Raw genomic sequence first — 15132 nt, forward strand, 5'->3', positions numbered from 1 at the left:
GGTGGTTGAAAGAAAACACTACCATCTCTTGGAGATAGCACGGGTGTTAAAGTTTCAAGCTTCTATCCCGGAAATTTTTTGGGGAGATTGCGAGATAATAGCGGCTTATTTGATTAATCGGATGCCATCAAAGGTACTCAACGGACATTTGCCATTTGAGCCCCTATTTGAGAAAAGGCCAGATCTGGACCATTTGCGGATTTTCGGATGCTTATGTTACGCCACTTCTACGGGCCCTCGGAAAAAGTTGGGTCCTCGTTCCCGGCGATGTATATTTATGGGATACCCGAATCTACAAAAGGGTTATCGTCTTTTTGACCCATTAACAGGAGAATTTTTTGTAAGTAGGGATGTTGCATTTCACGAAAACACTTTTCCTTTTGAAAGTAACTCCTCCAAGGAAGATGTAGGGGTCAAAAGCGCTCCTCGTATTTTTCCCACTGAAGAGGAGGATTAAGAGATCCCACCTATGTTCCGACTATTAAAGGTTCTCCAATACCTGTCATAATTTCTACTGACGATACTTTTCCGTCAACAGCATTGGAACCAGTGGAGGACGATGCGTCCATTGAAGATATTCCAACACACGCACCAGAACCATATGACGAGGAATTATCAACTCTTATGGAGGAAACTTCACCCTCTGTCACGCCCCGTACCCCACGAAGCGCGAGCATCCCACCTCCGGTCGTGTGTGAGGCAACGCTCCCAGGATGCGTCGCCAACCCAACACCCAATCAGAGATAAGGCACATGCGGAACAACGTATATAAATATATATACACCCGTACAAAACAACACACTTGAGACCAAGGTAAAACAGCCATCAAACAAGAATATACACTTGTACTATTATAGTAAAAACCCTTGTTACACTATCCTTATGAACAACTCCAAAAAACCTACAGCAGTCAACTGCCACTATAACAAAAAGGGTAAGTGGCACCGATGGTTAGGCTAACTAGGGTAGGATCGCCATTCAAAAAGAGACGGTCTTTGCTTCCCAGGGTACCGGCCTGCTCTAGGGCTCCCAGTCAGGGTCTGAGGACTCCGATGAATCGCCCGATGGTTCCTCTGAAACTCCTCTGAATCCATGGCTTGTGCTCGCTCATCCTCGGCTACGATCCTCTCGTCCTCCGAATCTAGCTCTAACTCTGGGTCCAGATAAAGACCTAACTCGTCATCTTCCTCAGCTCCTATCTCCACATCGGACCCTACCTCGGCGACCTCTCCAATTTCTTCCTCATCATCTATGTCCATGTCTGCGAGTTCCTCTTCCTCGTCTTCGAGCTGATCAGGATCTTCGGCGATTACTTGAGGCTCCCCATGCATGGGCTCATCCACGCCGTCTACGTCATACACATCCTGGGGATTGACTATCTCACCATCAGCCATTCGTGGAATCATCAATCCATCTTGGTCGACCGGCACATCAAAAGTCCTATGGGGTTGCCCTAGGTTTCCGTCTGCATCTCGTAAGCACCATGCCACGTACTCCTGGGTCTGATGAAAGTACTTTCCCACGTTTATAAACACCACGGACCGGTATCTTACGTATGATTCCCCATTTCCTGCGGGGTAGGTACTAGTATACTGGTGTATCTGTACAGGTATTCCAAAAAGCGGCGGATTAGGCATCTTTACGGCTGGGGGTCTGAAAAGTTTTGATTTACACAACCGTGAGACGAATCTCAATGAGTTCAACCCCTAAACCTAGGCTAGGCTAGCATGCAATCTCTTAACCGGAAACAAATATTTGAAATCATAATGCAACAACAATCAAATAATTCTCTAACCCTGCAGGTTAGGCAATTCAATATATAATAACCACGGCACGTACGTGGCACACATTATCACACGTATGCCAATCATATGCTCATGCACCGAGTCTCACACACTCGCATGCCAGTCCATGCATGTTCATGCCTGCAAATGTCGTCGACATATCACGTGCATTTCCCGGCTCACTGGCCCACACTGGCAATCGTCCAATTTATTATTTATTACGACTCGAGTCAACAACATTCACGGCTCGGTGCGTCTAGCCTGCTTCAAAGTGCATGGGGCGCAGCAACCGATCTGGCCCAGTGTCTCTAGCCTGCTTCAAAGTGCATGGGGCGCAGTAACCGATCTGGCCCAGTGTCTCTAGCCTGCTTCAAAGTGCATGAGGTGCAACACTGATCTCCTTACGAACCAGCAGCCTGCTTCAAAGTGCATGAGGATGGTCGTCTTCCGGACGTACCGGGCATCGTCCTGCTTCAAAGTGCATGAGGACGGTATCGATCCGAAGGTCACGACCCGAAGGTCTTTAGGTGATCACACAACTCATGGCAGGCACGCATTCTCGCACAATTTCCCCACATGCCTCACACTAGGCATACATAATGCGTGTCCATGTTATGCAATGCAATGCACCATGAGCACCAATGAAATTCAAACACTCAATATCACAACACGTGCTCAATTGGCCCAATTAGTATCGTGTGGCCCAATGTGCGATTCACAATTCAATAATTAATTGCAAGCCAAACAGTGGCCAGTCGCACTCCACAAAAATCAGCCACCCAACATGCGACATAGCAGTACTCAATCAATCACAATTAAGCACGAATTACATACATTCAGTCAACCCGGACATACCCGGCAATTCCACCAATGGCCTCCTAAATTGGCCAATCAATCCAATTACTCTCCCCAATAAATTCTCATTGATCCACTACATTTTTCCCGATAATAATTCCTACCAATCGGTACACTAATTCCTCTCAGCATGTACTAGTATTCCTAAATCAGTCCAGAAAAATGCACTATCAGTCCTAATCCGGGTTTAGGAATTTTACTCACTTAATCCAAGGTCACGACGATGAGGAATGGCGGCTGATCACTGGTGAACAGTGGAACCGGCGGCGGCGTTCCCGGCGACGGCGTACGGACGGCGGCGTACGGACGGCGACGTACGGACACCCCCGTACGGACACCGTACGAACGGTGGTGAACAGTGACGTACGGACGTTGGGGACGTCACAGTGGCAGCAGCTCGGCCATACGAGCTCCGGCGCGGCGGCGGTGCTAACCCGGGAGAGAAAAAGGGAGAGAAAGAGAGAGAAAGAGAGAGAGAAAGGGGTCGGACAGAGGCGAGGCTGAGGCTAGGGACTGAGGTGGTCGACGGCGGGGCACGGTGGCCGGCGGCGGTGCTCCGGTGGCCGGCGGCTTGCTCTGGCAAGGCCTAGCCGAGAGAGAGAGAGAGAGAGAGAGAGAGAGAGAGAGAGAGAGAGAGAGAGAGAGAGAGAGAGAGAGTGATCGGGAGGAGAGAGAGAGGTCTGGCCGAGAGTGAGAGTGAGGAGAGAGAGAAACAAATTTAATTTGGTCAAATTTTAGGGTCTAGGGTGCCAAGTGTCACAAATCTAGCCCAAAATGACCATTTTGCCCCTCATCCAATGGTCACCATTAAATCTTATCCAATAATTCAAGGTCATTTTGGTCCTTTGCTGCAATAATTAGGATAAGTCCAATTTTAATTAATTTCCTTAATTATCCCCCAAAATTCGGAACCAAAAATAGCCTAGGGGCAAAACCGTCATTTTTCCGGTCCCGGGGCGAAGCTCCATTTTTCGCCCGTACCAACCCTCCATGTGCGTGGGCAACACAATGTGGTGTCGGAATCGCGAAAACAGCCCTTTAAGCCTTCGAAAATCGACTGCAAAGTTTCGGGAATAAAATAATATTATTTTTTTAATTTCTTTCGAAATTCCAATTTTTGGCCATAACGACTCCTGGTATGCGTGGCCACCCTAAAATGGCGTCGGCCTCGAAAAATAACCTCATTTGGTCTTTAAAAGCAACGCTGGCGTCCCGAGGGGCAAAATCGTAAATTTTCACCCCCGGACCGAATTTTCAATTTTTACTCGTACTAACTTCAAACGTGTGTGGCCAGCATAATATGGCGTCAGATTCCCAAAAATAGTCTCTTAAGCCTTCGAAAATCGGCATCGAAATCCGGGCCCAATTCCGTGAACAAAACTCGCTAAACTTTCAATTTCAGGGTCTCTCACTAACGGGCGGCTGTTTAGAGGTTATGCGTAATGACCAAGGGTAATCCGAGTCGTGACGGTTCTGATCATTGAGAGAATGAGAAATTATCACTAGTTCCAGAGGTCACGATCGTTCGGTTCACGTTCAGGACTGGTGGGCCACGTGTACTTTCGGTCTTGCAGAATCACCTACGTCCCTATTGTACATCGTAGGCCTTAGCCAAACCCAATCCATTAACCTTTCCTACGATCGGCCCACGTTGGCTCAAAATATTCCCTCAGCGTCTCTCGTGATCGGTGTCCGTTTCACGATAGGGTCCCCGGTCCACGTACCATTTTCTAGTTAGCCATACTCCATTGGTTAGTATCCCGAGAGTGATCAGCTCCGGGCGAGACTTACTAAAATGAAATGCGAATTAATATCAATTTTATTGATTCCGGAATTACATCGAAATTCGGGCTGTTACACCCTCACCACCAAGAGACCCTCCACGACATTCCGGGCGCATCACACGTCCACCCACGTGGACTAAAGACTATGTCTGTGCTGCACACAATTCACCAGGTATTCGATATCCCATCTCATCCTACGTTTCGTTTAATAAACTCTCGTCAGAACATAGATGCTGTATTAGCCGAATATTTGAAGATCGGGAACCTTCTAACTATTATGAAGCGTCCACTGATCCACGATGGCAAAAGGCCATGGTAGCCAAGTTGCAAGCCTTGATTGAGAATAACACATGGGAGCTTGTGCCACTACCCCCTTATCGGAAGCCGATTGGGTGCAAATGGGTGTACAAGATCAAGTATCGGTTAGACGGATCCATCGAACGCTACAAGGCTCGTTTGGTGGCTAAGGGTTTTACACAATGTGAAGGTTTTGATTATCACGAGACATTTTCCCCAGTAGCCAAAGATGTCACCGTCCGATCTTTCATGTCGGTTGCGGCCTTCCAAAATTGGACTTTACACCAAATGGATGTCCATAATGCTTTCCTTCATGGTGATTTGGATGAGGAGATTTATATGGAAGTTCCTCAGGGCTTTCGGAGACAGGGGGAGGATAAGGTATGTCGTCTCCGTAAATCCTTATATGGTCTTCAACAAGCTTCCCGGTAGTGGTATACCAAATTTGCGAATGCACTCACAGCTGCAAGATTCAAACAATCCCGTTTTGATTATGCCCTTTTTACATGGATAGAATGTATGTCATCAATCTATTTAATGATATATGTTGATGATATACTCATTATGGGAAATGACGAAAATGCCATAAAGAGCTTCAAGAAGTATCTGCATTCCACATTTCATATAAAGGACTTGAGATCACCCAACTTTTTTTTGGGAATTGAAATTGCCCGATCCGACCAAGGAATTTCCCTCAGTCAACGGAAAATTGTGTTGGAAATTATATCAGAAGCAGGTCTGTCAGGATGCAAGCCAGCTGTTGTTCCAATCGAACAGAATATCAAGTTGACCACGGCGAAATATGATGAGGGATCTCCTCAAGAAGATGATCCATACTCAAAGATCCAGCAGGCTACTAGAAACTTGTTGGGAAACTCATATACTTGACCATGACCAGGCCAGACATATATTATGCGATACAGACGCTGAACCAGTTTATGCACAAACCAAAATAATCTCACATGAATGATACATTGAAGATTGTGAAATACTTAAAGAAATACCCAGCACTTGGGATATTTCTTTCTAGAAAGTGCAACATGGAAATGACGGCATATTGTGATGTAGATTATGCGACCTGTCCAATGAGCAGAAGATCTGTCATAGGTTTTTGCATTAAGCTAGGAGATTCCTTGCTCTCATGGAAGACAAAAAAACCGCCGATTATCTCATTGTCTTCAGCAGAAGCAGAATATCGGGCGATGGCGAAAATTACTTGCGAGATAGTATGGCTGCGAGGCTTACTGCGAGATCTTGGAGTACGAATTAAGGGCCCAACCAAACTATTTTGTGATAATGATGCCGCTCTCAAGCTTGCGGCTAATCCCATGATGCATGAGAGAACGAAACACATAGAAGTAGATTGTCACTTCACACGGGAGAAGATTCAAGAGGGGATAATTGAAACAAGACGGATAGGGAGAACAACCCGTGGATGTTTCACCAAACCCCTCTGTCAGAAACAGCATGCATATCTACTGAATAGGCTAAGTGTCTTGAATATCTACAAGCCACCAGCTTGAGAAGGAGTGGTGGTGGTCGAATTCACCAAAAATAATTCCTACTCACTAAATCACAAATAAATTGTACTTAGAGTGAGCAGAGTCGAATCCACAGAGACTGACAAATTGTTAATTCTTTGAAAACCAAGTAAACAATAAAAGCGAAACTAAAAAGGGGGGTTTATGTAGAATAGACTTAAATAAAATAAGCAAACAGAAATTAAAGAAAATCAGATTATGCAACATCTAGCAAAGGTAATCTCATTCAAGTTCGGAAGTTGACCATTGAGTCAAATGATTAATCTCAAACACTGCAATAGACTAGTTATGGTTGTTCAAACGCTTCTAACAGCCTAATTTTTCCTTAATATTAGATTAACTAGACACGCACCTGTGATTAATCCCTTATTAATTAATAACCCCGACACGCGCCTAGGATTCAATTCGCTAATAGCATGAAAAACGAGAAAAACTCAACCCTAGCCAATAAATCACACGCGTAACTTGTTCAAGCTAGATAATATATTCTCATAATACAACTTGAAAATCTGGTTTTAATCAAGTCATATTATTTGCCATTATTATTAAAACACCTAAACAATTATGGGTTTGGGTATTTCAATTGGCAAACTATCACCCTGTCAATTGCACAACGAGCTCTTATTGTAACAACCAACAAAGCAATGGTAAACAATAAAACAGAGAATATATAAATACTGCAGAAATTAAGAAGGATGATTAAGTTTAGATCTCACAACTTGAATGAACTTGAACTTTGATAATCCTTTGCTAGAATAAAAAGGAGTTAGCCACACATGACTACAAAATGCGCAAAAGAGAAAATAATATGTTTCTGAATTTTCTGGAGTCAAGTCTCCCCTCCCCTCTTGCGTTCAACCTCTTAAATAAAAAAAAGAGAAAGTCTAGAAAAAAAAATTCTATCCAATATGGAAAGAGAAAAAAAGGCAAAAACTTCTCCCTAATGTCCCTAATTAAGAGTTCTATTTAAGTACAAAAATCCTCCTCAATCAGATCTGGAAAATATGGAAATTAATGGCTAAATCACGTCCCCAAATTCTACGCCAGCTTTACATCCGCGCGATCTTAAGCCGTGAGTACGGATCTCTGGAAAATGGATCTTTTATATGCAGAATCCCAACCAATAGCTCAAAAACACATCAAAAGTGTCCAAAATCTTCGCGATTGCATCATTCACCATCACCTAATCACAATGCATAAAAACAAATAAATTCCACTCTATTTATTCGAATATTTGCCCAAAATACCACAAAATATAATCAAAATATAAGTCAAATATACACATCATCAAGGAGTATTGGAAGATATGCGATATCATTTGGATTGAGATTGATATGCAAGGATCAAGTGGGATTGGATTTGATTTGTAGAATATTTTATTTCCATTATTCATTTACGCATTGTATTGTAAATGTGTACATCGTGTATCGAACAATACATAGAAAATATACATTGAATTTTCTCCCAAAGCCATCTCTCCTTGTCTTCGGTCTTGCTTTCTTTCAATTGTCGAGACCCAAGAAGTAAATAGCTACCAGCTGCAGTGCCGCTCTGAAGCCCCCGTGTGGACGTGCGCCCTGCCTGCACAAAAATCATATCATTACGATGTCTCGTCAGAATGGAGAGAAATAATCTTCACCTTGATCAACTAGCTGACCAAGCACTGAAACGCAACGATTTCAACAACAATTGCAAAAGAAACCGACCGATTTCAAGAGAACAATGATGACAAATTGGATTACCTAAAAGACTCGATGTATTTTTCACAGGCCTTTACTTTAGTTCCACATGCCTCTGCACGCTTGGCGAGAAGTTCATAATCATGGACACGCTGAGCTCCTGATATGATCTGCCCGCCTGGGACAGAATAATACAAATCAGAAGTTAGGAAATGAATATAGGTTGAATGCAAGGTTTGCTGGTCAACTATAGCACAATTCATGTGTAGAGACACATGCGATTTACTGGGTGTTGGTAAGGGGCCTCTGGATGCAACTTTATAATAGGGTCCATGCAAAAGAGAAAGGAGAATGCATGGAACAAGTTTTAAACCATCTGAGAGTTATGAAAGATACATCTCTATATAGGACTTCTTGGTATACAAGAATCAATTGGAACATATAGTTGTCATTGTCCTGAGATTTCAGGACTTCCCTTCCAACCGATTCCCTACGTATGTCTCTTTTTTGACAATTTGAACATACATTTTATATAATTTCGAACCAACTGCAAGACCAAATAATCAAGACAGCGGCATAATTTCCAAACCATCAGTCAGAAAAATTTGGTGAAGGTATAGAATGGCCCAAAACTTTACCTCTAAGAAAGACATTAAATGAATTACTGTAGGCAGGATCATCATAGCATGGCATTGTGCTGAATGGCCTAACAGCCAAAGGATAACGGTGAAGTATATAAAACTCCATGCCATACCTAAGAATAAAGGAAAGCTCGGTAAGTTAACCAAACCAAAAAATAATTGCAATAACAATCAAAGCCCTAACTTAAGACTTTAGGCACATCAAAGATTATTTAACTTATTACTTTTCAAGAACCAGCTGACCCAGTTTTCTCTCTACTTCCACGCTCAAGTGATCAAGAGGCTCAATCTCAATGCCAGCATCCTGTACAAGCATAGTAATGTCAGAGCAGCAAGGGAAAAGTTTAGCAATGCAGGCATGTAGGTTCACAGCCAGACCGACTACTTCAAGAGCACTCATCCACAAAAAGGTAACTATTACAAAGATATAAACAAACGTAACCTGCATTTAATGGAAAAAGCAACCTCAAGGATTTTGGACCAAAAGCAATTAGAGTCAGGATGCTACTATCTTTATGTATTCAATCTGTAAGTTGATCCGATCTATACATGCTATTGGATAATGAAATGACTCCAGAAACCCTATGCCCTCATTTCGAGGGAGACAAGAAATCAAACTCCAAACAGCAAAAACTAAGAAGCAACCAACCCTTTGCTGACTAGGTAAAATATCAGTGTGAGGGTGATTCTTTAGATTTAGCTAATCATAGGAGCTTCCTGCTTAATGGACATGATTTTCCCAACAGATTCTATACTAAATTTCACTAAGTCCAAAGTTCCAGCAGAAAAATATCCATCAGAAAATATATGCTGAAATATGGATCAAAATAAATGCTGGAACCCAAAAATATAAACTGCATCCGTCGGATCCAGAGCAAATTATTTATTAACGAGCATGCATTAGGAATGCTTTGACATTTGGAAAGCACATATAAAGAAGGGGCTTTGACCTAATGTGCATCCGCTCGAAGTAGGTGGAGTGTTTAGTAAATAGTATTCTCCAAGCCCATTCCAAAGAAACTTTTGTTTGGTGAAAACTATACTTACAATAATCTTTGTTCATTTCTATTAAGAAATAGCTACTAATTTAAGAATCATCTCAAGGTTGGTATTATCTTCAACACAATTCAGGTCCTGCATTGAGAAAACCACCTTTACAAAACAAAACTTTGGAGTGAAAGGACTTCATATTTCTCAAAGCAGAATGTCTATTTTTAAAAATAGACTCCTGGTATTGAGCCCCTTAACAAACATAAGGAATGCAGAGATGCCTATGATTGTGGGAGGATGGACCTACTAAGTAGCTGATGATTACTAAGCTATTCAAATCTACTTGACCAAGCCAATGGTCTACCCCAACTGACTTACACCTACATGGCATATCATTGCAATTCTCACTTTATCGCGGTTCCTCTTCCAACGGAACAAGTCATTAGGTAAGAGGAGTGTGATACCACATTCTGTCAGTTTCATTTAGAAGCAACAAAGGAAAAATCAGTTAAGCGCACTCATGCTCCTACTTTTACAGCTACGAAATTATTTCCAATAGTATATTTACAGCTCTCATCCCATGGAATTGCTCCCCCAAATACACATCGTTTTCAACTCATATCTCCACAAGTGCCAATGAACCCCATGTGTTCCCACACTATCTGTATTTTTTCATTTAAAAACACATATGTGCACTTATATTAGCTGACTAAATATTTTTCTGACCTTGAACATTTGAACCCCTTCTTGAAATGTAAGCCGCAGAGTCTTTCTCAAGTACTGCAATAAAAAATTTATTGCCCATGAGTGCACTATGCTGCCTATTGTTCTCGGGATTACGGAAAAAATATAGACCATATAACCTTCAAAGGTTTAAAATGATATCGGCTTCCAACAGCTTCGAGTTCCTTCTTGCAATTCGCATTCAAAGAGTCGAACATTGTAACGAACATATGGTCCACAATGTCCATTACCTGCACATAGACGTCTATTTCACAGAACTGAACTAAAGCACAAAAAGAAATCCAAAAGTACCCATTCCCACCTCATAATAGTGTTTCTTAATCTCCATTTCAACATCAACACCAGTATATTCACAAATGTAGGAGTCTTCTACCCTAAACGCAGGGCCAATCCCATAAACACGCCCATAATTAGCATGAACATACATTTGCATGTACAGCTCAGGTAACTGAGCCATGCATGCGGGATAGTTCAGCTTAAGAACGGCAGAACCTCCTTCAGTGAGCGCAAGTACGGGCTTCGGCGTAGTGACTTGATCAAAGCCCTCAGAAACCAAGAACCGCCAAAACAATGAGCTTGTGAATTTCGTCGGGAATGGGATATGGAAAGCTCACAGTTTCAACTTGACTCTGGATTACAATCAATTCTGTCCTATAAGGCGTGCGCGGGTCGAGGGCTACGAAATTTAAACTCCTGAAACGAAGGAGCTGCTCTCCCGCGTGCAAATTTTGCAAACACGGAACATAAACAGGATAGCCTCCACACACACAAGCCGACAGATGAAATGATTCGACAGAGAGACCTGGGGAGCCCTCTCGATCTCTGCTTCGTCCTCAAGATTGAAGGGAAGGCTGGGCAAGGGCTTGCTGACGCAATAGAGCTGGTTGACTTGAATCTCCACCCGCTGGGAAACGCCCTCGATGGGGGAGGAAGGGACCGTGACTGATCCGCGGACGTCGATGATGGATCCCGGAGTCACGGAGGCCACGAACTCCACCATCTGCCTGCTGACCGAACCCTCCCGCTTGGTCACTACGCACCGCACCTTGTACGAGTTGTACCCCTTCCCCCTCACCAGCACGAACGCCGCCGCCGCCGCCGCCGCCGCTCCCCCTCACCAGCACGCTCCTCCCCTTCATCCCCTCCGCCAGCGCATCGACCTCCGTGTACGGCTCCCCCACCGCCTCCTCCTTCGACTGCAGCTCCGGCAGCGGCACCTCCCCGTAGTTCCCAGCCAGCGGATCCTCCGCAACCGGCGGCGAGGAGGAGCCCATCTTGCTTGCTCTGGGGTTGCTCCGGCGACTTGGTTGAAGGAGGGATTCGAACGCGGGAGAATGTTCTGGAAGGGCGGGAACTGATCGATGGACCGTGATGCGTCTTAGGGATTTTAATCATTTTATACGAGAGATTGTTCACAGGGGTATTTTAGGCAACCTAGGTGTACATTTTAACGATGACATAGGCGGCGCTACAATCACAAAAAATAAATAAAATAAATTAAAATAAAAAGTATCCAAACTTGTTTTTATTGAGAAAATAAAAAGTAATCTCTTCTTCGTCATCATTGCTTTTAGGGAAAATTCTAATTAAGCATCGAAGCCATTTTCTTTATAAAAAAATTAAAATAAATCTTTTTTCAAATAAGAGATTGAAATGATAAATTCAATTTCAAATAAATATTTGAGCTTACCGACTTTATTTTTTCGACGATCAGAAACTTTTGTCACATTAAAGATTTTGAAAAAATTGCAATCCCTAAAAAAATTAAAAACCGCATATTGCTTTTTCTTCTTTCTTCCCAACTTTCCTTTTTTTTTTTCTTTCCCATCCGTTTCTTAAAGTTTCCCTTCTCTATCTTCTTGTTTCCATGACTCTGTATTTCGATTGCCTATGTCATTGAAGGGATGGGTGCCGGTTCCGTTCGCATGCTTGAGCGAGATTGTGTCAAGATTGGGGAAATTTAATTATCAAAATGTTTAGAACTAAATTTATCACATTGAAAAATTTAAGGCTCAATTAGCCGCCCTACAATAAGTTTATAACTTTATTAGACAATTTTCCCAATAAAAAGAAAGATGGAATTTTAGATTGAGAGCTAGTTAAGGCCTACAATGTCTACGATCCATATTTCACTACATTTGGCCACGTGATAAGGAAGCGAACCCAAATGCTTGTGTTCTATGTTGATCGTCTACTCGCGAATCTTGTTGGATCGAACTCAAGCTTGCCAATTCTTAGCTTAAGAGCGCAATTTGACAGGTTTGCCGAGTTTGATTGAGCTTCTGTCATGAAAGAGGTGCCAAAAAAGTCCTAAACCTTTTGCATTAGTGCCAATTTAGTCCTAAACCTTTTTTTGGTGCCAATTCAATCCTAAACCTTTTAAATTGGTGCCAATTCAGTCCTAAACCTTTTGTTTTTGTGCCAATTTAGTTCTTCCGGCCAATTTTGACCGGAATTTGCCGACGTTGATGCCTGCCGGCCGGTCACCGGCGCCGACGTGGACAACTTTAATAATATTTTAATATTTTTTGAATTTTTATTTTTTAAAATTTTTTTCCACTTTTTTTTTTTTTGGTACTGGCGAGGGCGAGCCTCGCCTTGGTCGGGCGAGGCTCAACCTCGCCTTGGTCGGGCGAGGCTCAACCTCGCCAGATCCGGCGAGGTCGGGCCTCGCCAGTGGCTGGTGAGGGCGAGCCTCGCCAGTGGCCGGCGAGGTCGAGCTCGCCGGCCTCTGGCCTCTGGCCGGTCGTCGGACCGGCGACCTGCCAGAGGAAGGGGGAGAGAAAAAAAAAGTGGAAAAAAAAGGAAAAAAAATAAAAATTCAAAAAATATTAAAATATTATTTAAGTTATCCACGTCAGCGCCACATCGGCGCCGGTGACCGGTCGATGGCCGGCAGGCGTCCACGTCGGCAAATTCCGGTCAAAATTGGCCTGAAAGACTAAATTGGCACAAAAACAAAAGATTTAGTACTGAATTGGCACCAATTTAAAAGGTTTAGGACTGAATTGGCACCAAAAAAAGGTTTAAGACTAAATTGGCATCAATGCAAAAGGTTTAGGACTGAATTGGCACCAAAAAAAGATTTAGGACTAAATTGGCACCAATGCAAAAGGTTTAGGACTTTTTTGACACTTTTCCCTCATGAAAGACATTTATCAATTAAAAAGTGACATTGATATCATCAAAATCACATCGTACACCTACGTTATTCGAGCGTTTCCGAGCTCAAAGCTCGAGTTCCTTTTCAAATTGGTTGTAATCAAGTCGAGTCGAGTTTGGTGCATAGAAAATGCGAATCAAGTCAAGCTCGGACGTGGACAATATCGGCTCGACTCGACTTGATCGCACCCCTAATAACATCTTTATTCTTCTTTGGCTCTCTCAATGTTGAGATCATTAAAGTAATTTTCACACGGATAGGGATTTTGCATGCCAGTTAGTTAACTTGTTACTAATTAATTTGGATGTTGGCCTGATGTTTATTTATTTCAAACAAACCAAATCGATCATGAACCGAAGTTATAGGTTTGGTTTGGATTGTGATTTGATTTGGGTTTGTGAGATTTTTCGAAATCTATAATAGTTCGATTTGGGTTGAAAGCACCTTGAAAGCTAATTAGACAGAACCAAGAACATCCTACAAATGGCTGCGAGCCTCAAAGGGTTCAAATTCAAATCACAACGCTTCTTTCAATTTGACATTGCCAAAAATGTTTCGCACTTTTTAAAGAATCTCGCACAAACACTATGGCGAATTCTAATCTCCCTAAAGCCCTCTATCTCGTCTTCCTCTTCCCACTCTTTGGTTTGCGCCTCCACATGTCACGGCCCGGAGGTTTTCGAGGTCCAACGTTGACTAGTGGGCATTGAAATACAGTTCCGGCACATGTTAATTTGTGACTCGAGAGGATTACCAGGACCAGGAGGGCCGTGCGTGTTGTGGAATGGAAATGTGGATGAGGTGGTACGAGTCCTGGCATCGGGTAGTGCTCGTAACAAGGCTAGTCGCAAACCTTATTATGGATTGCCAGAACCGTTTGCATCTGAATTTGGGTCATGAAATGGCTGCAAAATTGGGTCCGGTGGAACCGCCTTACCACGGCGGGCATCTTTCGGTTTGCATATGTTAACCTGGTCGGCTCATGCCCATCACTCATCCCAAAAAAATAAAAAAGAGTGGATCTAGGTAAGTCCTTAAACTGCTTTGTCTGGACTCTGGTACGTAAAATATGGGGGTATTTCCTAGTGAGAGGGAAGAAAAACTTTCTCGGCACGTTAAAATAAAAAAAGGAATTTATCAGCCCGTCAGGTATATACACTTGTACAGGCGGGATGGCCCTGATTGGCGAGAAAAGAGAAAAGAGAAAGAGCAAATGGGGGGGGGGTGGCGGGAAATCAGTAAGCAAGGCCCCCCAAAATTAAATATGAAAACTCTGGTTTAGGCTTTTGACAGAGACTTCACGACAACGACGATCGAATTTCGTCGCATCTTCTTCCTGTTTCTCGTCGAATATCACCACGAGCGTTACGACTGAGGAAGGACGATTTACCTTGTCTTCTCGGAGAGAGAGAGAGAGAGAGAGAGAGAGAGAGAGAGAGAGAGAGAGAGAGAGAGAGAGAGAGAGAGAGAGATCGTGTGTTTTCGATGGTGGAGGCGACTGCGGAGGCGCCCACTTCGCATGCCTGTGGCGGCTCAGCGGGGGACCGACGCCCCTCGCCGAGGCCTGGCCGGCAGTGGCACTGTTGGGGCCGCGACAACAGCTTCCCCAATGCGCTCCTCTTCGTTTCACTTGGCATATTCCACTCTCTTGTTC

The 15132-nt window shown here is 43.3% G+C and overlaps 1 pseudogene; it reads right to left on the bottom strand.

Moving 5' to 3' along the window:
- Window positions 1–956: 956 nt before the first annotated feature.
- LOC115691249 (aspartate--tRNA ligase 2, cytoplasmic-like) lies at window positions 957–11669 on the bottom strand (annotated as a pseudogene).
- Window positions 11670–15132: the final 3463 nt, after the last annotated feature.

The sequence above is a fragment of the Syzygium oleosum genome, unplaced genomic scaffold (genome assembly GCF_021117445.2).
Source record: "Syzygium oleosum isolate NSW1041296 unplaced genomic scaffold, Sole_v2.1 Sole_v2.46, whole genome shotgun sequence".
Taxonomy (NCBI): Eukaryota; Viridiplantae; Streptophyta; class Magnoliopsida; order Myrtales; family Myrtaceae; genus Syzygium; species Syzygium oleosum.